Source organism: Mus caroli, unplaced genomic scaffold (genome assembly GCF_978045245.1).
Source record: "Mus caroli unplaced genomic scaffold, Mus_caroli_1 scaffold_19, whole genome shotgun sequence".
Classification (NCBI taxonomy): domain Eukaryota; kingdom Metazoa; phylum Chordata; class Mammalia; order Rodentia; family Muridae; genus Mus; species Mus caroli.
The window spans coordinates 75,047,538-75,065,379 of record NW_028227274.1 but is presented as its reverse complement, the minus strand read 5'-3'; the positions used below and the strand labels follow the sequence as shown (position 1 = coordinate 75,065,379).

At 45.4% G+C, this 17,842-nt stretch overlaps 2 long non-coding RNA genes and 1 pseudogene across 2 annotated transcripts; all 3 read left to right on the top strand.

Annotated features, from left to right (window-relative positions):
- The first annotated feature begins 4,384 nt into the window (after positions 1–4,384).
- On the top strand, positions 4,385–10,756 carry LOC110285070 (uncharacterized). Its single transcript, XR_015046060.1, has 6 exons — positions 4,385–4,465; positions 4,848–4,977; positions 8,247–8,368; positions 8,474–8,542; positions 9,430–9,470; positions 10,586–10,756. It is a non-coding gene; the product is annotated as an uncharacterized LOC110285070 (long non-coding RNA).
- Positions 10,757–10,883: 127 nt separating this feature from the next.
- On the top strand, positions 10,884–14,421 carry LOC147000330 (uncharacterized). Its single transcript, XR_015046095.1, has 3 exons — positions 10,884–11,221; positions 11,837–12,042; positions 14,178–14,421. It is a non-coding gene; the product is annotated as an uncharacterized LOC147000330 (long non-coding RNA).
- A 2,878-nt stretch (positions 14,422–17,299) lies between these two features.
- LOC115029930 (U2 spliceosomal RNA) lies at positions 17,300–17,454 on the top strand (annotated as a pseudogene).
- The last annotated feature ends 388 nt before the right edge of the window (positions 17,455–17,842 follow it).

Genomic DNA, 17,842 nt, shown 5'->3' with positions numbered 1-17,842 from the left:
CCCTTCTTTGCACACTGAGAAGGAGGGAGGGGGGTCCTTTGAAATGGAGGTGGTCCCAGCTGGAAAACCCCGGAGCTCATTTAGATCACATCACTTCAGGCTTTTGTCTCTGCTCCTGAATAACCTAGGCTGCTGCAACAAAAGGATAAGCATCTACATAGAGCTTGCATTGGCAAAGATGTATCTCAAAGATGCTGCTGCAATAATGGATAACAAGGCAAGATGCCTGCCTTTTTTTTTTCCTTTTCTCTTTTTTGATTGCCATTCCTAAAGAAGGGAAAGGAGAAAAGGGGAGAGAGGGAGAGAGAGAGAGAGAGAGAGAGAGAGAGAGAGAGAGAGAGAGAGAGAGAGAGAGAGAGAGAGAGAGAGAGAAGAGGAGAGGAGAGGAGAGGAGAGGAGAGGCAAAAGCAGAGATTGTGAAAGAGAAAACCAAGGCAAGTATTTGGGTGGATTCCCACGAGAGTCTTTAATTGTATGAAGATTTCAACTACTACAACGTATATGAAATGAGGTTCCGGCTTACTTTATTTTATAAGTGGCTCTTTTATTTCACGGAACTAGTTTAAGAAGTGGCTGACACAGGATGTAGAACAGGACCTCTTAAAGCTTGGAAAAGGGAGGGGAGGGTGGGGGAGGGGCGTAGGTTGTCTGTTGGTGTGTCACTAGAGAAAGGAAAATAATATAGATACACATTTAACATCTCCCTAGCTGACACTGCTAGATAGAACATTAGATTTTATTTTCTGGGGAGAAAGGAAGGAATTTCTTGTTTTTCTTTTCCTGTTCTTTCCCCCAATACTGCCCACATGAAAATTCTGCTTTGCCCCTAAGCTTGATCCTATTTGCTACTACACTCATAGACTACCATGTGCTCCCTGGGGGGGGGGGGGGAACAGGGGTCCAGTAAGCAGTACACATTTCTTCTGCTCGCAGACTTGAACTTTGTGTTAGCAAAAGGTGACATGACACATTAGTCAGCTAAAGCTCACGATAAGCTACCCCAACTTTGAAGCCTTGAAGCACTAAAGGCTGAAAGAGATTTTTTTGTTTTGTTTTGTTTTGTTTGTTGTTGTTGTTGAAGAGAAATACCTTGAAATGCACAAAAGTGAAAAGTCCTTTCAACAACTCTATCTGAATATTTGCTAGATGTCATATCTTCAGGAATATCCCCAGACCAAAGGCAATAGCATCTCAACTTTTTTTTTTCCAAAACATATTATGGTATCACTGACAAACTCTTAATGTAGGCAAATAATTAAATTTTCCATCTTTTAGAACTGTGTAACCTTGGGTGTCTTAGAAACAAATTGCACAAACAAACCATGGAGATGAGCACTGGGGGTTTCAGAGGAGATATAATGAACCAACTTTAATTACTAACTTGAAATTAAAAATGTAATATACAGATTTAAATTTATTTTCACCTAAATTGTGTATAAAATTATATGGCTTTTGCAGGCTAAGAAATGCTTTGTAACCAGCCATGCTGCTAAAAAGTCTGAAGTAGTTTCCAAAAGCGAGTTCCCAGATTCACACAGTAATAATGACACATTTATCATTACTGATGACCACCTACTGGGTAATTATTGCTTTGTTACTACTATTACAATCAAGAGATTTCTTTATTTACTGTTAACATTCACTTAAAACTGAATGTTAATGACTGTTCTGAATTCACCAAAGAGAGTTTTCTGTTATATTTCAGAAGTACTTATGTTCTGGTTCAGAAATGGAAAACCATATCAGAACAGAACAGAAGGAGCGTACTTCATTCTCCCCTTCTCCGGAGAACATAAGTGGCATTCTGAGGATTTCTGGAGCAAAATTCTTCAGCTCAGAATTCCCCAAAGGTCAACATAATGCAACCACTTGACTTGTGCTAATTATCTAAGTATTTTATTACAGGAGATCCATTCATTATTGATACTTGTTTACAGTAACTTCCTATTTGGGAGAGTTGTATTTTATATGAGAAGTAAGCCAGCCATTGCTCCAGGGCTCACCTCTCCCACCTCATCTCTTCTTTCCCCTCTGTTTAGTTTCACATTCCTCCTAGGTTTTGTCCCTACTGGTGCACATACAAACCTAGAAGGCTCCCAACTCCATCTCCCTTACCCCTTCAGAACTCCCAGTTCTTCCAAGTAAGCTCTGTGTTTGCAGAGTTGGCCAGAGTTGGTATGGATGGGAAAATATAACTGACTGCAGGTTTTCATACACAGTCTAAACTCCTCGAGGCTCAGGCATCTTCACTCAGAGATCAGGAGATAAGCATTACAGAAAAGGGCATGGTGGAAACTCTTAATCAGTGATGGGACAGACGGATGAACTCTGAAGGACGCTTCTGGAGTCCCTGAAATGTCGGACTCTCACAGCCAGTGGTGGTAGTGCAGTCTACAATAACTTGTTCCAAACACTTGTCCCACTAGTAAGACACATACTTTTGCTGGTGGGGTGACCTCAGAGAATCCCAGGGAAATACTACACAGACTGCATAGTCCAGAGACCCTGGAGAGTTTAGTTCTAGAAACTTTGTGAGGCTAGCTGTCCTGTGCTTCCCAGAGAAGCCAAAGGCCCTCAGCCTAAATATAGGAGATTCTCCTTGGGGTTTCCCCCAGGATTAAGAACCCCTGCCAGTTTGGATGTAAGATGTCAAAAGTCAGTAAGCTGGACCTGGAGGGAGTCTTGCAGTGGAGAAGCTCATGAGGTAGAGTAGGAAACATGGGGGTAGCTGGAAATGGCCTGTTCCTCCAAGCTGTGGTAAATGCAAATGGGAAAGAACCGGCTAGAAGCTGTTGCTGTAGGGGTTTGGATCACTTGAGAAGGATGGAAAAGGGAAGTCTGGAATGAGGTAGAAGGAACTTTGGGGAAACTCCTACAAGTTACCTGAGATTGATCTAGTCTGCCCAAAGCTCAGAGCAGAACTGACAGAGCTCAAATCTCAGGTTTACCCCTGAGTCTTTACTCTGTAGCTTAGAACTTCACCACTTTTGAGTTTTTAGTACAGAGAAGAGGGGGGAGCTCAGGTCCCCAGGGCTCTGTGATGAATCCTGGTGAGGGAAATGGAGTGACTGGGAGAGTACTGATATTAGGTCCATAGTGAGTGTTTCAGGTTTGGTCAGCTCACCCTCCCCCGCCCCCACTCAGCTAGGCTTCTTGCCTTGGACTTTTACTTCGTGCCAGGGTGAAACAGCACCCTGTGATCTACGGAGGAATGCCGTTCCCAGCAAGGCTCCTTTAATGGTCCTTTAACAAACTCTTCGATTTCTCTTTAGCTGCTCTGGCTCTCACTCACCGCTTCCCTCTTCCCTTCTCTACTGTCTCCATCAATTATTTATGACAAGCATTAATTATTCAGGAAAAGAGAAAACTCCAGCTTTGGGAACTTTATGAAGGGGAGCTGGGGGCTCCTTTCCTGTACCCACGGTAGTTTTGAAGGTTGGGACTGCACAGAAGAACGGGAACTCAGTAGTTGGAAAGGAGATGAGGTGTGTGTGTGTGTGTGTGTGTGTGTGTGTGTGTGTGTGTGCTAGACTCTTCATCTTGGTCCGCTCTGGCCACTGACTGCTTTGTGTAACCTCCAGGGACCAGAAGTTATGAAGCTCATCCGCAGGAGTCGCTGTCCGAACTTGATGGTGTTGAAACCGCCAGCTTGAGTCCCAGAGGCTGCGGGTTGCGGGGTGGATGGGTGTACCAGAGGGTGGGTGGGTGTTGTTGTTGTTGTTGGTGGTGGTGGTGGTGGTGTGTGTGAGTGTGTGTGTGTGTGTGTGTGTGTGTGTGTGTGATCTGGATTCGACCCCTGGCAGGGGGCTTCTTTCTAAAAAGTCTTGTTTGGCTTCTCTCCCTTCAACCGCCCCCCACCCCCACCCCCCGCCTCGTGACACCAGGAACGCTGTAACCAAAGATTAATTGCCTTAATCAAATCGACCCACCCTTTGCAATTAATCTTTTACCAACAAATTAGAAACAATTTACCTCAACCTCCTGGGTCAGAAGGAGAGAAGAGGTAGGGTGGTGCAGGGAATGGACAGGATGGGAGACTTTGACAAAACCTGCCAAGGTGTGAAGCGGGCACTTGGGAACCGGTGTGCATTTAACGCCAGAGGGGAGGGAGGAGGTCGGGGTCAGCGTGGGATTCCTGGAGTGTCATTCAGCTCTGGGTTCTCAAAAGGAGTGGAGGCCGAGGGCAGAGGATGAGGCCACTTACCTGTCCGCACCGCCCGCGCGGTCTTCGGCCCTCAGCGCTCGGTCCTCCCGCCTGCCTGGCGCTCCGCCGTTGCTCCGGCTCTGTCTCCAGCGGCGCCCGCCGCCTCCCTCGCGCGGGATCCGCCGCCGCCCGCAGTCCGCGCTTCTCTGCGTGCCTGCTTGCGGACTGGTACTCCTCCGGGTCCCCGTCCGGTCCGCTCCTCCCCTGCTCTCCGTTCCTCGTAGTCCCTTAGCGCTTCCTACTCCCCTTCTCCGCAAGTTTGTAAGTTTGGGGTGAGGGTCGATCTTCTCGCACCCAGCTTCTCAGTTTAGCTTGCTCAGATCCGCACCCCCACTTCCCAGCTAAGACCTGGGTCTCTGACGCCGCCTGTTGGTCAGGCAGAGCAGGGCCGAGCCACAGCGCAGAGACAGTCCTTCACCCCTCACCCTCTCAGTGCCCAGTAGTTCAAACAGCACCCAAAGAAGGCGAAGTTGAGGGCCGGGTAACTGCAATGAGGCCTAGGGCAAAAGGTTAACCGTGCACACCAGGTGTACATAGCCTGGGCTGAACTTGTGATTCTGAGGGGAAAGGTTGTCTCAAGGCCTGCAGGTCGCCTGTGCCACCCACAGACAGGCAGTTCATTAATGGCTATATCCTTCTCCAGTTCTTGAGAACAAACACCCGAGGGGAGGCTGGACCTAGAGGCTGGTGTCTTTTGGGAGCGTTGATCGTGAACATCAATTGAGTATCTATGGAACCGAGGAAAGGAAGCTGGGAAGGTTAAAGTCCTGCGAGTGAGTCCTTCCCAGGAAGGGGGATGGGGAGCTTTGGGGACCGGGATGACAATCATCTCACTAGGGAGTTTCAAACCTGGGTAGGGGTTTGGCAAATATGGGTCAGGGGTCCCAGGTAGAGATCAGGACTCCGGGGGAGGGATTCTAGCAAGGTGGACAAAACCCAGGAGGTCTAGGTGGCCTTACATAGGGAGGTTTTCTGCACTGGCCTGGTCCCTAAGTGACTACCCTGGTGCTGGTCTCCCACGGATTAACCTTCCCTTCGAAATCTTGGGACGTCTTGGCCTGGCCCTGGACCTACCAAGGCCTCATAGACTGGAGGTATGTTAGTCTTCCCATCCTCACCCTGTCTTTTTCATTCAAAGAATTGATGTAATGTTTCTCCCTACCCCTTCTTTCTCTAATAAACGATTCCCATAGATTATTCGACGCAGAGAAGGAAGGCGGCTGCTTAAAAAACAAAAAGCCATAGCCCTAATGAGTTCAATTACAATGTGGTAAACACATTGCCTCTACGCTTTAATTAAGCCTGCTGCCCAATTTTAACTCATTAGTAATTCATTAAGAGAACAGCCCCGTGCTGGCGGGTGGAAGGCACCGTAGACAGAATGTGCTGGGTGGAGTCCACACAAGGCTGGCCAACAGCAGGGGGTTGGGGGCCGGCCTCAAGCGAACCAGGTATGTGATCCACTGTCTTCAGTATCCATTAAGACCAGGATCCCCTCCCCAGACGTAGCAGACTTAGCAACTCTGAGCGCCCAAGATGACCTGTCCTATGCTTAGCCCCTTGGGTTTATAACAGTTTGCAAACCTGTTGGGTAGGTAAAGGTGATGTGGGGCAGAGCCTTGGAAGGGGGGAAATGTCCTCAGATTAAACCAGGTGGCCTAGTTAGGTGCGTTTATGCTTCTTTCAATTTGTATTAGAGAGAGGGAGAGAGAGAGAGAGAGAGAGAGAGAGAGAGAGCTCTAGGTTTGGTGTTAGCTCTCAGTGCCACTACAGTCTGCACTCTTGCAGAGAAATCAGACCATGTTTTTTGAGCCTGGGATGAAGATGGTGGTGGGAGAAGACTGTTGGCTGCTGAGGGAGATCTGGAGGTAGGAGCCACGCATCTCCTTTTTCCCTTTTTCTCTCTTCTGAGTGGTTAAGACTGGGACTCTGTATCTGTTACTATGCCAGTTGAAACCAGCACATTGTGGACAGGAAGGGTAAGAGCGTGGAAGAGGTAATCATAACCTGTCAGCAAACTGTTAAGATAGGGCCTCTTCCTAACAGCGAGAGCTTAAGACAGCCCCTTCCCCCCCCCCCCCCCCCCCCCCCGCCCTGGCCTTGGCAGGTTCTAGAAAGGAAGTGTCAGCAAACGTGTTCTAGGTGCTTCACAGTTTGGATAGGATTGAACCCATGGCTCTCATGGGTTCCAGCGTGGAGTTTCCAAAGCAAAGGGCATTCAGAGAAAGGGTTTATAGAGGAGAGTTTTGGTTAAGGAAAAGGACTTGGAGCTGCTTTTGTCCCAATTCTGGGGCTTTCTTTGGTTCGAAGAATTCCTGGGCGCCCTGGCTGCTCACCGCGCCCCCTAGGTACGGCGAGAACTTGTCCAGTCCGAGAAGGTCGGCTCCGCCTTCCGAGGGCGGGTGGGGACTCCCCGCGGTCAGTGCGGAGCCCCGGGGGCCGGGGCTGTTTGCGTTCCTGCCACCCCCGAGCTCTTGTCAGTCGCCAATCGCCAGCTCAAGCCCAGACGCTCCTGGTCAGAGCTACAGCCGCTTCTGAAAGAGAGTGCAGAGACGGGATTTCCTCTCCGCCAAGGGTAAAAGGTCCCGCGGTCAGGTGGCCCAGGAGGAGGGTTGGGCACCCGGAGGACACTCCGGGGCTTGGCTGGGATGCGCCAGAGGGGTGTCTTGAATTTTGGCCTACCTGCTTACCCTAACGCAGGAAATGCTGCGGGTTCATTCTGGGTACCCAGAGGACGGAGGTCCAGCCTGTTTTTGCACTTTTTGGATTCTCTGGAGAGGGTTTAGGGGGAATCTACCACCCGCCACCCGCCACCCCCTCCCGCCACCGGATCTGAGTTTCAGCCCTGGCGTGGTAGATCCCTCCCCAGACGGTGGGCGGCGGGAGGGATCTCCTGTCAGGTGAAGCACAGAGTGCACAGACCCTGGTTCCTGGTGAGAGGCAGTCATGGGTCTGGTGAGTGTCGCTTCTGGTTGCTTTTCCAGAGCCCTGCGCTGGCCTGATCGGTCTTCCTCCCAAGGTTTTGGCCTGGTCGCACAGCGCCTTCCTGCGCACGGAGGATTGGCCTCCCGGAACTAGCTAGGGGGAAAAGGCCCCTCTCCAGCTCCGCGGAGTGCAATCAAAGCAGAAAAAGGTGACCCGTTCGGCAGGCAATCTGGGCGCCTAAAATGCGGAGGGGCAGCTATGGGATCAGCAAGGAGAACAAGTGGGCAGCCTTGCAGGAAACCCGCCTCTTTCTAAGAGTTTCCAGGTTTGGAATCCAGTTAGATGTCTGTGGGAGAAATCAGAGGCAAGAGGACATTAATCTACTCTAGGAAAAAAGTTCACATTAGGAAAAGAGTTAACAACATTTCAAAGAAGTTCCTCGGGCCTGGTGTTAACTTATTTTTTTTTTCCTTCTTTAATTCAGGGACTGGGGTGGTAGGATGTATTCTGTTCCTGTTGACAGTAGAATAATTAAGGACTTTGTGTATATATGTAAGTTAGGGGTGGGGGAGAATCACTTCTCGACTCTGTCAGGTGAAACCTTTAGAGCTACCACTTCCCCCTTGCAGAAGGAGGCACTCTCATTTGCAAAGTACGTCTGTCCAATCCCCACTCCACTCCCAACTTGGTTTTTTTTTTTTTTTTTTTTTTTCTTTCTTTCTTTTTGGTCAGGGATGCTGAGAACAGGACCGGAAGTCAGTGTAGAGCTTAGAGATGCCATGGTTTTCCTAAGGTGGGCCTAAGCCAAAAATCAATCTGTGGGTTTCATACAACTTACTTTTCTTTTCTTTCTTTTGTGACGTTCCCCCCCCCCCAACCCCCACAGGACCGGCAGCTGCGGGGCGACAGACTCTTAGAAACCAGCCCTTAAAATACTAAACATGTTGTTTGCTGTTTTGAAGGATGTCTCTGGGGACAAGGATGTCATTCCATAGTTTAGTATTGTAAAAGATGTGGAGCTGGAGGAAGCAGAAGAGAATCACATCTTTGGTAAGGCACAGAAAGTAGAAATCCCAAATAAGCAGGCTAGTAACCATTTACAAGCCTGTCTTAACAGGGCTGACAGAGCATGGACAATGGCTTAAGACGGGCAAGCAGGGGACAAATGGAAGGTTCTGGAAATGCTGCCTTGAGACTCACCGTAGAAGAACAGGAAGAGCCTGTTGACTCATTCTTGAGGTTTTTTTTTTTTTTGAAAGAAAAACATGTTCACAGTTAAAACACTTATATGTTAGCTATAAGTAGGACCTTGCATCTAATTATCACTTGGCTCCTTTGAATTAGGTACCATTGTCTACACAGAGAAAACTGAAGCTTAGAGTGTGTTCCTTTTTCTCAAGTCCACACAGCTTGGTAAGTAGCAAAACCTGGTTTCAAGTTGATATCTGTTTAGAGTTTGAAACATACTCTGAACCAGTAAGGCATATTGTGGACCACTTTAAATTTGTCATGCCATTTTATTCTGAAGTAGATTTGGCCCACACTAGCTGTAGTTCGAACTATGATTCTCAGTTCATCGGGTGGATCCATGACAGTTCTTTTGGGAACTGATATTTGGGGGAGTGTATTTGGAGAGAGATTACCGCTCTGGTTTGGTTGTGGGATGTCACCCAAAGGTGCCTGTGTTGCATGCTTGGTCCCTAATGTAATAGTATTAAGGGGTAGTGGAGTTTTAAAGGGAGATAGTTAGGTCACATGACCTCAGAAATGATTAATGTGATTTTCTGGGGACTCCAATTAGTTTTCTATGAATAAGTTGTTATCAATGAGTAGACCTCAAGCCTGGAGTTGTATTTCAGTGGTAAGGCCCTGGCTTTGATTACTGGCAACACACATACACACACACACACACACACACACACACACACACACACACACAGAGGAATGAAAGGAAGAAAGAAGAGCAAGCCAAGATACTTAGCTTACTCCTCAGTCTTTCTCTTGCTTCCCCTCTCGCTGTGAAATGCTCTAGTAATAGGCTCTAACATTAGATGGAGTTGCTGAGTCTTGAACACTCTGCCTAAAGAAACCATTATTCCTTTTTAAATGTTTTTCTGTCTGTCTGTCTGTCTGTCTGTCTGTCTATGCATTTGTTTGAGACATGGTCTCCCTAGGAGTTCTTAGATGACCTCAAAGCCAGAGATCCACCTGCCACTGCCTCCTAAGTGTTGGGATTTTAAAAGCACACATGACTGCATCCAGTTACTCTTTGTTTTTTTTTTTTTTTTTTTTTTCAACAGGATCTCATGTAGCCCAGGCTGGCCTCGAAGCTACTATGATGGTGAGATTGAGCTTCAAATCTTGATCTTATTTTTTAAGTACTGGGTTACAGGGGCACACCACTGCATCTGGTGAAGAAACCTCTTTCTTTCCTTTCCTTTCCTTTCCTTTCCTTTCCTTTCCTTTCCTTTCCTTTCCTTTCCTTTCCTTTCCTTTCCTTTCCTTTCCTTTCCTTTCCTTTCCTTTCTTTCTTTCTTTCTTTCTTTCTTTCTTTCTTTCTTTCTTTCTTTCTTTCTTTCTCTCTCCCTTCCTCCCTCCCTCCCTCCCTCCCTCCCTCCCTCCTTCCTTCCTTCCTTCCTTCCTTCCTTCCTTCCTTCCTTTCTTCTCCTTTCTTTCTTCTCATGTATTGCCTAATTTCAGGGATTTTCACTATGTCAATAGAAATAGACTAATACACTCCAACAGAAGATGATAATGCACTCAAGGCCTTTGGATTAGGCACAGACCCCTGCCCTTTTCCAATGCTCAGGTCTTGGTAGAAGTCGATGATGTCTTTATTTCAATTCATGTAGTTGGAACCCAGAAATTTGGAATGGGGTGGAATACTTTGACTTCTATAGGTGGTTGTAACTCTCTTCCAGCTCTCAGAAGCCATTAACTTGGTGGCAGTCAGGGTCCTGAAGTTCCTTAAAGTCACATGTTATCTGGCTGTCCTACATAGCAAACTCAGGCACTCCAAAGACCAAAGGCCAGCCAGTTTCTGGGACTCAGCCACAAGCTCTAAAGGAAATACTGAAGAGATAGCAATGACCACAGGCATGGATTTGAAGTCTGTAAAGGGCATGGTTTGAAAAGAATGAGATCTGAATTCAAAGTACACAAACATCTATAGCCAATCTTAGCACATGCAAGCTAAGAGAAGCTCTCAGCGTGGGGCTGACCCTGCTCATTCTAATAGATATCTAATAGACATTGGCTTCTCTTTGGGATGCACATGGAGCCTGACCTGCACCCAGAGCTGTGTGCTGGTAAACAGACAGACACTGGCCCCAGTTGGATGACACTAAATCTAATGCTTGATGGCTTTCTTTCTGTTTGTTTCAATCACATTAAACTCTGAATATTTTAACAAAAGTGTTTCCCAAGAGCAATTCATCTATTTTTTTATATTTGTAGGCCAATGCACATGCTCCAGTCAACTCATTCTCCTGACCCTGAAACACGGGCTTGTGAAAGCAGAGAGAGTCATCCGGGGAAGGAATGGCCGAAGCAGGACCACTTTAGACCCATTTCTGGCTTGGACCTTTGGCGTTTTAAGCCGTCTTCACTGTGAAAGATCACAGTATAAGTAGCTTTAATAGCAATTATGAACTAAATGTTATACATGTCTGCTCTGCTTTTTGGGTGGTATATATTCTGTATTTCTCTGGCTGGTCAGCAGCAGAAATGTATTTAATTGCCAGAGAAGGCCAGGTTTGCCAATACCCTCTCACTATGATACTATGGAATAAGCTTATTTCAAAGTTCAGCTTTCATGGAGTGGAGTGCTTGAAGAAAAAGCTATCTTGTCTCTTTCTCTTTTTTGTTATCTGGAGAAAAAAAACCCAATCATTTTACATATTTTTTTCTTTTAAATCTTGTTACAAGTAGGGAGCAAGAAGTAGGAAACAAGAATCAGTAGATAAGGGCGGAAGAGATGACTGTGCAGCTAAGAGCACACCCCAGGTTCGAATCCTGGTACCCAGGTTATGTGGACACAACCATGTGTAACTCCAGCTCAAAGAGATCCAACACCATCTTACAGCTTCTGAGGTAATGGTGTCCATGTAAAGCCACTCACAAATAGGCAGACAGACACACACACACTTAAAAATAGTAAAATAAAAAATTTGAAAAAGAAAAAAAAAGAAATTTCTTAAGAAAGCCGATGGGATTTTGTACAGGCCAGCATCGAGTAGACGATCTAGAGCCCCAGAAAATTTGGTATGGCCTTTGGATATCTCTTTAATATCCATTTACAATACTGTGAATTAGTTCGGCAAACTTCCCCCTGAGATTGTATTTTATCTGGCTTGAAAATATAAAAAGTGTGAAAATGTCAGTCACCTCGGCTAGGAGGGGAATGGAGTGATCTAGCAGGGGAGGCAGTGAAAGGGAGGGGTCTGGAGGAGAAACTGCACACTTTACAAGTGTGCCAAGGGTTTGTCCTGGCTGGCAAGGTGCTAGGTGATGGGCAAAGCTGAGGCAGGCTGGAGGCCAGAGGAGTAGGGCCTCTACCTCTTAATACAAAGATTAATATCAGCACAAAACCAAAACCAGACCGCACACAGTTGTGACTGACTTGAGGAACCCGTCACCAAGCAGGGCCACAGAGCGCCCAAACCTTTCCATCCCATGGCGTTTTCCTTTTTGTATTTTTCTTTTCAGCTAACGAAAAACAGCCTATCATGGAAACAGTGGGGCATAGTAGGACGGCTGAGACAGGAGGATTTGGAGAGGCCAGTGTGGGCTTTATAGTGAGACCCTGTGAAATATGAACACTTTTATTAATATAATCAGAAGGAGGAGGAGAAGGAGGGGAGCAGAAGGAGATGAAGAGGCAAAATAAAAAAAAGAATTAAAAAGAGCAGCATGTAAGCAAAGTGAGAGACTCTCAATCATTGCACCTATTAGCAGGAACTGCTGACCTCATAGCTCTGCTGACCTCATAGCTCTGCTGACCTCATAGCTCTGCTGACCTCATTCCTCTGCTGACATCATACCTCTGCTGACATCATAATTCAGCAGCCCCTTTCCACTGCTAACCCCACCCTGTCCTTCTGTAGAGACTTTCTGTGAGTCTGAGTGCACTCAGAGATGTAATCCATGATGTAAGATGATACTTAGCCTGCTGGAGTTTTAGCCTTTTGCTCCTCTCCCGGTGGGTGTGAAGGAGCAGGAATGGCCTCTGGTTTAGAAAATGGATTGGAGTGTGCTGGAGGAAGCTGCATCTGTCAGCTGGGGTTTAGGGTGGGGCGGGGATCACAGATCTCCTGTCCTTGGGAGGATAGTAAGCATTGATGTTCCTGTGCAGGGGTAGGACCGAGTGTTGTTTCCTGGCCCACTCTGGTCCAGAGGCCTGATCTTAGTGCTTGGGTGACAGGAACCTGAGGTCTCTGAGAGAGCCCAGAGACGGAGGGTGAAACCAAATAGCACTGGTCTTAAGGAAAAAAGTGGTTGATATCTCATACTTTAAAAAAAATGTATTATCTGAACACCTATATTTAATTTGTGGGTGTTCTGGTCCTTTAAAATTGCCCCAGTTAACAAATCCTAAATATGCTATCAGTCTCCCGAGCACACAACAGATCATAATGCTTAAACACGGATCACCGCCTGCCCAACTTGTTGGCTATGTTTACTTGTGTTTTGGCCTTTTGTCTTAGTCATACAAGGTCGATACTATTATCTGGTTAATTAAAAAAAATTAATACAGGGCCTCAATACATCACTGAGGCTGGCCTTGGTCTCATGATCTCTTGTTCAGCTTCCTGAGTACTGGAATTACAGATGTGTCCATGTGTGTTTCACACGGCGAGTGCTTATTTATATCGGCCCATACATTTACCCCTGTGTTTATAGTCATAAGCGTCTGTTCTTTCCCCTGTTACTTTGCTATTCATTTTTCAGTGCTTTACTTATTCCTGGTTGTTTTTAGGAATTGATTTTGTCTGTTTCAGAAACTTTCTTAGGGTTTCCCTTAGTGAGGATCTGACGGTGGTGTCGTCTCCTTTCTCCGTTTTCTCTTTTAATGTGCTCAGAATTGTCTTATTTCCACTTGGCTTTTGGCGGGTAGATTGTCTGGTTCTGGGGTTGTAAGCTGGGTATTGTTTCAGTGTAGCTTCTTGTTCTGTCCTCATTCTTGCTCTCAGTCGTTAGCCATCATTTGGTCATTCCTTCAGGTGAATGCTCTTTTCTTACTGCCTATCATATATATTTTTCCTTTGGAGTTTTTCCTTTATACCACAATGATGTGCTTATTATAGACATTCTGATTTTGAGGATTGATACTTTTCAACAGTTCTAGGAAACCTCCAGCAAAGATCCCTTCTTCCATATTCTCTATGTCTCTGGAGCTCTGGTAGAAGTCTACCTCATGCCTTGAAAACTCCTTTCCTGTTATGACTTCTGGCTAGCTTTTTAAGATTTGTTTTCTAATCTAATAAATCTTTCTTTAACTGCATTTAAACTTCTACTTTAGCAATTAATTAAACTTTCAATTATATATATATACATATATGTATATATACATATATGTACACAATCTGGGATATCTCTTGTATTCTTCTAAATTTATGCAGCTGTATTTAGTGCCTTATGTTGTTTGCAGAAATTTCTAAGCATCTCTTTTGAGTTATACTTATGAATAACATAGTTAGGATACAATTACTGATCAATGAATGTCAACTGACGACATCATCTGACATCTTTTCTGGATGGTGATTTGTTGTCAGTCTGACAGTTCTTTTCAGGAGTATTTTGTGATCTTTGACTGAAAGTTGGACATTTTATTTGAAACTTGAAGTTTTATCTGTTGGGAATTCTTTGCAAAGTCATAATCCTCTAAGAGGGACTTGCATTACTCCATTTAAAAAAATTAGCATCTATTAATTGTATAAAATAATAGGGTTTGTTTTGATGCTTTCATCCACATCTAATGTACTTGCTATTTGTCCCAGTTTGATCGTATTTACCTCAACTATGACCTTTTTCCTCTTCTCCCTTTTAGGACTTGCATTTTTGTTGCTAGTCGCCTGACCTTGCTCTGAATCGAAATCATTTTAAAAACAGCGCTACAGAAGTACCATGCACATGCCATAAATCCAACCCATTCAAAGTGTATATATAATTCAATCCTCAGTGTTGACCTACCGCCATCATGGTCTGTCTTCAAGTTTTTCTGTAACTTCTGAAGGTCCCCTTGTCTAGTTGTGGTCATTAAGTGTTTTCACCCCTTGGCTCCAAGAATTCACGAGTCTGCTCACTTCTTACATAGATTTATTGTTTTGGATATCTCATACAAATAAAATCATATAATATGTAGTTAAGATTTTAATTTTTCTTACTTTTTGCATTTGGCCTTTTAAAAATATTTTAATGAGTTTAAGGTTTATCTGTGTTCTCAGGATCATTTTATGTTCAAATCTGAAACTTATTGGGCTGTATAAGTAGCACAAATTAGGACCCAAATCTTGTATAAGGCCTAGATTTTATATACATCCCCCCCATCTAATCATAAGTATAAATAGACAAACAAATAATCACATTTTGCAATAAAGTAGTAGATAATGGGGGACTATTATCAGTCCACATTTTATTACTGGATATCAAAAGTTTTAGATTTATGTTCATTGGAAAAATAGCAACATGACCCAAAGCATGGAAAAGGAAGCCCTGGTGTGTTGGCATCAGCTTTAATCTGTGGAGGCAGAGGCAGGGGCATTACAAATATCCTCACTTAAAAGTGAGCTCAAGGTCAGTCTGACAATGAAAATAGCACTAAGATGGAGACATCAGGAAACAGAAAGACAACGCCATAGAGGAAGGTAAGAAGTTATACACAGACCTTGCATCTCTCTCTCTCTCTCCATCTATGTATCTATCATCTATGTATCTATCTATGTATCTATCTATGTATCTATGTATCTATGCATCTATCTATGTATCTATGTATCTATCTATCATCTGCCTATCATCTATGTATGTATGTATGTATCTATCTATCATCTACCTATCATCTACCTATGTATGTATGTATGTATGTATGTATGTATGTATGTATCTATCTATCCATCTATCTATCTATCTATCTATCTATCTATCTATCTATCTATCTATCTAACTATCATCTATATTTTCTTTTATGAGGACTTACATCCAAAGACAGAAGAAATATTTTTTTGAATTTACCCTTGCAAAGCATTTGAAAGTTCCCCATTGATAAACAGCATGGCCACTCTGCACACTTGCCAGGGCTTGAGTCAGTGTGTATGTGTTGAGGGATGTTGACTGACCTTCTTCTTTTTGTCTTCCTATTTGCCTGGCTTCCCCTTTGTGTGGTTGCCCTTGTGACTGAGGATGGGTTTAGGGTAAATGCCCTGTGGTAGACTCTGTACTTGCATGGTTTCTCACTGTGATGCACTGGTTACCCTGGAGGTATGAGGACTGCATGGCCTCCTTCTTGCAGGCACAGCACTAAAGGGATCCTGCTGTCGTGTCTGTCCTCTGGTGAATGATAAACTCAAATGTATGAAGAAAGCCCCCTTTACACCTAATACCTCCACATAGTGCCTGTCTTCCCAGTTCTTGGGTCTTAATGGTCCAGCTGACTGCAGCCCATCTTGTTCTGGGGATTTCTGGCTGTCCAAATGCATGGTTTCTCCTTAGAAACTTCAGCTACTTTTCACCTCTTTCTCTGGTGGCCTGAGAGGGAGAAGGAGGAGGGCGCAACTGGGGGTGATGTGACCTCAGACAGGTGAGTGCTTCAAGAATAAACTCAGGAAACAGGCTTCAGGGAGACAGCTCATTTAATTGGTGGTGGTGGTAGGGACACAAAGGCCTTTTACACATTTGGGTGTGAGTAAGGGCTTTTGGTTGGGGCCAGGGTACTAAGAATGCCTCATTTGCATAAGGAGGAATCCCAGGTGCATACTGAACATGACCTTATATGGAGAGGGGAGTTCAACCTGGCTGTCACTATGTAACCTCCTCTGGGGTGGGCAAAGGTGGGGGAGGGGTGGTGGTTCAGGACTATATGCACTGGGATATGCAGGCCCCGGGATAGGGGAGGGAGTGGTCCTCCTCTAACCATTCTTGAGATGAGATTTTTGGGGGTGGACACAAATCGATTCCACTCCTACTCTGCATGAGCCCCTCCCAGCTCCATGGTTCCCTGGCCCCATAGCCCCAGGCTATAATGAACTCTATGGTTCTTTGCCAACAGCTGTTGGCAACAGGTTCTCTTTCCTAGAGTGCAGGTCAGACACCAGCCACTAGGCCCTGAAGGTGCAGCTGAGTCTCCCCAGATCCTGAATGGACTCTGAGCTCTCTGAGGAAATGCATGATCTCGTTGTCTTGGGTGCTAGGATATTACAGATGGCGACTGCTTTGACCTCAGGCTGCGAACCTTGATCAAGTGTGAATGTCTTGCTTATAGCCGTATACAGGGAAAAGTTTCCCCACAGTTTCTGACAAGTCATAGAATGTGATGCTTAATCGATGCCTGGCTGGACAGGTGTGCCCCACTTCCTCACAAGGTTCTCTCCAGTCTTCTTGTCTGAGGGTGTGGGACCCTCTCTTAAAGGCAAAAAAACAAAAAACAAAAACCCAAAAAAACCACCATTAAGATCCTCGGTTTTGTCTTATCTTATTATCTTTTCATGTTCACTGGTGTTCTGCATGCATGTCTGCGTGAGAATGCCGGATCCTCTGGAATTGAAGTTATAGACAGTTGTGAGTTCCCATGTGGGTGCTGGGAATTGAACTTGGGGCCTCTGGAAAAGCAGCTGGTGCTCTTAACCGCTGAACCATCTCTCCAGCCCTCCCCATATCTTTTGCCTTTGCTTATTTTTAATGATTATGCTAGCTCAGCGATGCAATATATGTATACTGGGCGTGCCCTGTAATCCAGCCAGTATTCTGGAGGTTAATGCAGGAGGATTGCTAGTTCAAGGGCAGCCGTGGCTGTACAGCAAGACTCTGTCTGCTATTTCAAAAAGAGGCTACGTTCCCAACGTTTTATAGGAAGAGGTTCTTTAGGGTGTTGTACACAACACATACTGCCAGAAAGAGAAGGGTGAGACACGCCTCTTACAAGGGTCACTCGATCACTTGTTTGCATCTTAGGCAGGTATTGCTTCTCGGCCTTTTGGCTAAGATCAAGTGTAGATTTTAGGCAGGTGGAAGATGAGGGGACTCTTTTTGTTGTGTCCAGGAGGTTATTCCAGCCTTGGCTGCTACATCTTCCCCACCGGCACGTTCTGAGCTGGGTGCTGCTTGTGAACCACCTCATTCAGTGGTAGCTTGCAGGTATGCCTGCCCTCACTCTTTTGTACAATTTTACCAACCCCTTTCCATACCTGGTGGGTCAGTGAAGCCAGCTACCCGGAATCGCCAAGGTCTCTGTTCAGCGTCAGTCCTGTCAGTGTTTATATGTGGAATGGAAAGGGATCAAACACAGTAAGTAGAAAACTGAAGTCCAGAGAGACCGAGTGACTGCTGACTGTCTCTGAGAGCAAGAACTTGAACTCAGGTCCTAGCCTCTCTGGTATGCTGTGCTATAGGTAGAAGATCCCCACCTATAGTTCACTTCATTCATAGGGAAAAGCATACTCATGATTATTAAACAAACTTAAATTCCACAGCAGGTCTAGAGATGATGAAGCCGTTCCGCAC